Source organism: Ornithorhynchus anatinus, chromosome 5 (genome assembly GCF_004115215.2).
Source record: "Ornithorhynchus anatinus isolate Pmale09 chromosome 5, mOrnAna1.pri.v4, whole genome shotgun sequence".
NCBI lineage: Eukaryota > Metazoa > Chordata > Mammalia > Monotremata > Ornithorhynchidae > Ornithorhynchus > Ornithorhynchus anatinus.
The window spans coordinates 2867170-2873430 of record NC_041732.1 but is presented as its reverse complement, the minus strand read 5'-3'; positions in this window follow the sequence as shown (position 1 = coordinate 2873430).

Sequence of the window (6261 nt, the reverse complement as noted above, 5' to 3'; positions counted from 1 at the left end):
ATAGCAATAAATAGTTGCACGCTTACGGCACGTAGGGCAGTGTACTAAACGCTTGGGAGAGTACAATATAACAATAAGCAGACACAGTCCCTGCCCACAACGAGTTTACAATCTTGAAGGGGGGGCAGACGTGAATAGAAATAAATCACAGATAGGGACATAAGTGTCGCGGGGCGGGGGGCAGGGATGAATAAAAGGAGCACATCAGGTCATCGCAGAAGGGAGTGGGAGAGGGGGAAATGAGGGAAGTCGAGGAATAATAATAATTTTGGTATCTGTTAAGCGCCTACTATGTGCAGAGCACTGTTCTAAGCGCTGGGGTAGATCCAGGGTAATCAGGTTGTCCCACGTGAGGCTCACAGTTAATCCCCATTTGACAGATGAGGTAACTGAGGCCCAGAGAAGTGAAGTGACTTGCCCACAGTCAGCTGACAAATTTACTGAGTGCTTATTATGTGCTGAGCACTGTACTAATCGCTTGGGAGAGTTCAAAACAACAGAATTAGCAGACGTTCTCTGCCTGTGACAAGCTTACAGTCTAGAGGGAACGTGCCAAGCACTGCACTAAATAATAATAATATTGGATCCGTTAAGTGCTTACTATGTGCCAAACACTGTTCTAAGCGCTGGGGGAGATCCAAGGTCATCAGCTTGTCAAGTGCTTACTATGTGCCAAGCACTGTTCTAAGCGCTGGGGTAGATAGATCCAAGGTCATCAGGTTGTCCCACGTCGGGCTCACAGTCTTCATCCCCATTTTCCAGATGAGGTAACTGAGGCACAGAGAAGTGAAGTGACTTGCCCAAGGTCACCCAGCTGACAAGCGGCGGAGGCGGGATTAGAACCCATGACCTCTGACTCCCAAGCCCGGGCTTTTGCCACCGAGCCACGCTGCTTGCCCACTGAGGTAATAATGTTGGCACGTGTTACTTTACAGATGAGGTCACCGAGGCCCAGAGAAGTGAAGCGACTTGCCCACAGTCACCCAGCTGACAAGCGGCAGAGCTGGGATTCGAACCCATGACCTCTGACTCCCAAGCCCGGGCTCTTTCCGCTGCTTCTCACTGTGCGCAGAGCGCCGTTCTAAGCGGTTAGGAGAGTACGACAGAACGATACAACAGACACATTCCCTGCCCTCGATGAGCGGGCAGCCCAGACGGGGAGACAGACGTCGGTAGAAATCCGAAAAGCGACCGGAATTGTTGCTGGACTCCCCGCTCCTTAAAGCTCCCTGGAAAATCCCCCTCCTCCAGGAGGCCTTCCCTGATTAAACTCCATTTTCGTAGTTCGTGTCCTTCCAACGGACTGCCCTAGAGCTGAGCTTACGTTACGAATAATAATGATAATGTTGGTATTTGTTAAGCGCTTACTATGTGCCGAGCACTGTTCTAAGCGCTGCGGGAGATACAGGGTGATCAGGTCGTCCCACGTGAGGCTCACAGTTGATCCCCATTTTACAGATGAGGGAACGGAGGCACCGAGAAGTGAAGTGACTTGCCCCCAGTCACACAGCTGACAAGGGGCAGAGCCGGGATAATAATGTTGGTATTTGTTAAGAGCTTACTATGTGCAGAGCACTGTTCTAAGCGCTGGAGGAGATCCAGGGTCATCAGGATGTCCCACGTGAGGCTCACAGTCTTCATCCCCATTTTACAGATGAGGGAACTGAGGCACCGAGAAGTGAAGTGACTTGCCCACAGTCACACAGCTGACAAGGGGCAGAGCCGGGATAGCCTCGGCAACTCAGTTGATGCTGGTCATCGCAATCAATCAAGAGATCGATCATATTTATCGAGCGTCTGCTGCGTGCAGAGTGCTGTGCTAAGCGGTCGGGAGATTCCAGCCGAACAGATTTCCTGCCCAGAAGGAACTCGCCCACGGCTTGGTGGGGAGGCTCCTTCAGGAGGCCCTCAGCAGCGTGGCTTAGCGGAAAGAGGCTTGGGAGTCAGAGGTCACGGGTTCGAATCCCGGCTCCACCACGTGTCAGCTGTGTGACTTTGGGCAAGTCGCTTCACTCCTCTGGGCCTCAGTTCCCTCATCTGGAAAATGGGGATGAAGACCGTGAGCCCCACGTGGGACAGTCCGATTACCTTGTATCCATCCCAGCGCTTAGAACAGCACTTGGCATATAGTAAGCTTGGGAAGCAGCATGGCTCGGTGGAAAAGAGCACGGGCTTGGCAGTCAGGGATCATGAGTTCGAATCCTGGCTCTGCCACTTGGCAGCTGGGTGACTGTGGGCAAGTCACTTCACTTCTCTGGGCCTCAGTTCCCGCATCTGTAAAATGGGGATTAAGACTGTGAGCCTCACGTGGGCCACTCTGATGACCCTGTATCTCCCCCAGCACTTAGAACAATGCTGTGCACATAGTAAGCGCTTAACAAATACCAACGTTATTATTATTATTATTAACAAATACTACAACAATAATTATTATTATTACTCGCTTATCTCCCCACCCTATGTATGTCCCATCCTCTTCACCACTTCCCCATCACCCAATCAATCGATCAATGGTATTTACTGAGGGCTTATCGCATGCAGAACACTGTACTAAGCGCTTGGAAGAGTACAACACAACAGAGGTGGAGGACACGTTCCCTGCCCACAAGAATAATAATAATAATGTTGGTATTTGTTAAGCGTTTACTAGGTGCAGAGCACTGTTCTAAGCGCTGGGGGAGATCCAGGGGAATCAGGTTGTCCCACGTGAAGCTCACAGTCTTCATCCCCATTTTACAGATGAGGGAACTGAGGCCCCGAGAAGTGAAGTGACTTGCCCACAGTCACACAGCCGACAAGGGGCAGAATCGGGATTCGAACCCATGACCTCTGACTGCCAAGCCCGGGCTCTTTCCACCGAGCCACGCTTCAAGAAGCCTGAAGTCGGCAGGAGGAGGAGTCGGACGATAAGATAAATTACAGGTAGAGGAAGCAGCGGAGTTTAAGAACGACGGAAGTGCTATGCGGGGGGCGAAGTGCCCCCGAACCCAAGAATTTGGGTGATCAATCAATCAATCAATCAATCAATCGTATTAATTGATCGATTACTGTGTGCAGAGCAGTGTACTAAGGACCGGAGCCCGAGTACCGTATAACCGACTTGGTAGGCCTGTTTCCTGCCCACAGCGAGCTTACAGTCTAGAGGGGGAGAGAGACATTATATTAGAGAAGCGGCGTGGCTCAGTGGAAAGGGCCCGGGCTTGGGAGTCCGAGGTCATGGGTTCGAATCCCGGCTCTGCCACTAGTCAGCCGCGTGACTGTGGGCGAGACTCTGTGCCTCAGTGACCTCAGCTGAAAAATTAACTGTGAGTCCCATTAACTGTATCTCCCCCAGCGCCTAGAACAGTGCTCTGCACCTAGTAAGCGCTTAACCAATACCAACCTTATGGTCGTTATTGTGAACGAATGACGGATACGTACGTAAGTGCTGCGGGACCGAGGGAGGGGTGCGAATCCAGGCTCAAGGGCGACGCGGAAGGGAGTGGGAGAAGAGGAAACGAGGGCTTAGTCAGGGAAGGCCTCCGGGAGGAGGTGTGTCTTCAATAATTCTCATTCTCTGCAGCTCAGAGCTCTCATGTCCATATTTTTAAACTCCGTTGCTTCCTCCTCTACATCCCCTTTCCTTCTTCCGTCTTTCTCTTCTCTGTAATCTATTTTAGTGTCCCTCTCCTCCGCTAAATTGGAAAGCCCTTGAAGGCTGGGACCATGCCTTTTCACTCTACTGGGTTATCCCAAGCGGTTAACGCATCGCTCCTCATGTGGTAGGCGCTCAATAAATTCCATTTACCGGCTGGCTGGCGAGTCTCCGCTTGTTTATGTCTCTCGTTGGCGGCCCACACGCGGCCATCCACCGTGGCGGCCGCCCCCACGAGTCGTGAATGGCTCGTGTGCGTCGGTGGCTTCCATCGGATCCGAGCTTTTAATAATCGTGGACTCTCCTAAGCGCCCGTTACGTACTCTGGAAGGAGCCCGGGCCTGGGAGTCCGAGGTCCTGGGTTCAAATCCCGGCTCCGCCACGTGCCCGCCGTGGGAACCTGGATAAGTCACTTCACTTCTCTGCGCCTCCGTTACCTCACCTGTTAAATGGGGATTAAGACTGTGAGCCCCTTGCGGGGCAGGGACTGCGTCCAACCCGATTATCTTGTCTCTATCCCAGTGTTTAGAACAGTGTTTGGCACCGTACCAAAATTATTGTTAACAAGTACCATAATTATTATTATTATCACCCTCATCCACGTCTTGCCTCTGGCCTGAAACCACCTCCCTCTTCATACCCGATAGTTCCTCTCCCCCCCTTCAAAGACTTATTGAAGGCACATGGCCCAGTGGCAAGAGCCCGGGCTTGGGAGTCAGAGGTCGTGGGTTCTAATCCCGCCTCCGCCACTTGTCTGCCGTGTGACCTTGGGCAAGTCACTTCACTTCTCTGGGCCTCGGTTACCTCATCTGTCAAATGGAGATTGAGACTGTGAGCCCCTCGTGGGACCACCTGATTACCTTGTATTTACCCCAGCTCTTAGAACAGTGCTTGGCACATAGTAAGCGCTTAACAAATACCAGAATTATTATTATTATTAACGCCAAGGGGTCTTTCCTGACTAAGCCCTCATTTCCTCTTCTCCCACTCCCTTCTGCTTCGCCCTGATTTGCTCCCTCTATTCACCCCTCCCTCAGCCCCACCGCACTTATTTCCATAACCGTAATTTATCTACTTATATTACAGTCCGTCTCCCGCTCTAGACTGTAAGCCCGTTGTAGGCAAGGAATATGCCTACCAACTCTGTTGTACTGTACTCTCCCAAGTGCTTAGTACAGTGCCCTGCACGCCGTTAGCACTCAATTAATACCATCGCCTGATTGTTTGGCCCTGAGTGCCGGAGTAAGGTCGACGAGATAGTCAGAGGGGACACAGTCCCTGTCCCACCCAGGGGCACAGTCGAAGAGGGAGGGAGAGCAAGTATCTTATCCCCATTTTGCAGATGAGGAGGCTGAGGCCCAGAGAGATTAAGTGACTTACCCCAGGTCCCACAGCAGGCTAAGTCTCCTGACTCCCAGGCCCAAGCTCTTTCCACTGGGCCACACTGCATGGCCTGGGGAGGGGCTCAGAGGACCCGGGTTCTAATCCCCAATCCACCAAGTACCTGCCGTGTGACCTTGGGTGAGTCACTTCTCCAAGTCTCAGTTCCCTCATCTATAAAATGGGGGATTCGATACCTCTTCTCCCTCCTACTTAAGAGTGTGAGCCCCGCGTGGGACCCGATCCCCTTGTATCTACCCCCTCTCTAGACTGTGAGCTCTTTGTGGGCAGGGAATGTCACTATTTATTGTTGCATTGTACTTTCCCAAGTGCTCCGCACCCATTAAACGCTCAATAAATACGATTGAATGAATACCCCAGTGCTTAGAATAGTGCTTGACACCCAGTAAGCACGTAAAAAACACCACAGTTATTAATATCGCCTCCCTTCCAGGACAGAGACCCCACCCCCGACTCAATTATACTCTCTCCAGTGCCTAGCAGCTGCTCTGCACACGGAAGGCGCTCAATAAACCCGAGTGATGGACTGTTTGAGTGATGGCGGGGAACAGGCGGGTCGAGGAACATCAAACACTCCTTGGCCTGGTTCCCTGGGCCAGGTAGGGTGAGGAGTCACGGAGGCATCGAGAACCCAGTGGCCGCCCGAGGGGTGGGGTTTGACCAGCCGGGGCTCCTCTGCTTTCATTTCTTTGATGATCAAATGACCCAAACGTCCCTCTTTCCCCCGTGCCCCCCACCCCGGCCTTGCCATGGTCTCCTCCTCTTCCTCCTTCTCCTCTTCTTCCCTCCTCCCCCCTTCTTCCCTCCTCATCCTTTTCCTCCTCCCGTCTTCCCTCCTCCTTTTCCTCCTCTTCTTCCTCCATCCTTTTCCTCCTCCTCTTCCTCCATCCTTCTCCCCCCCTTCTTCCTCCATCCTTCTCCTCCTCCCCTTTTCTTTCCTCTTCCTCCTCCTTGTCCTGGTCTTCTTCCTCCCCGCTCCTCCTTCTCCTCTTCTCCCTCCTCCTCCTCCTTCTCTTCTTCTTCCTCTCTCCTCCTACTTCCCTTCGCCCTTCCACCTCGTCCTCCCCGTCCTCCTCGTCCCCCACACTGCGCCAAACACTGGGGGATCCCCAGGGGCTGCAGGGCTCGTCTCCCCCACCTAGGGGGCCCCCCAGGGCAGGGCCCGCCGAGCAGGAAGTGAGAGAGGGAAGCCAGCGTGGTGCAGACGGTGCAGGGCAGGCGGTTCG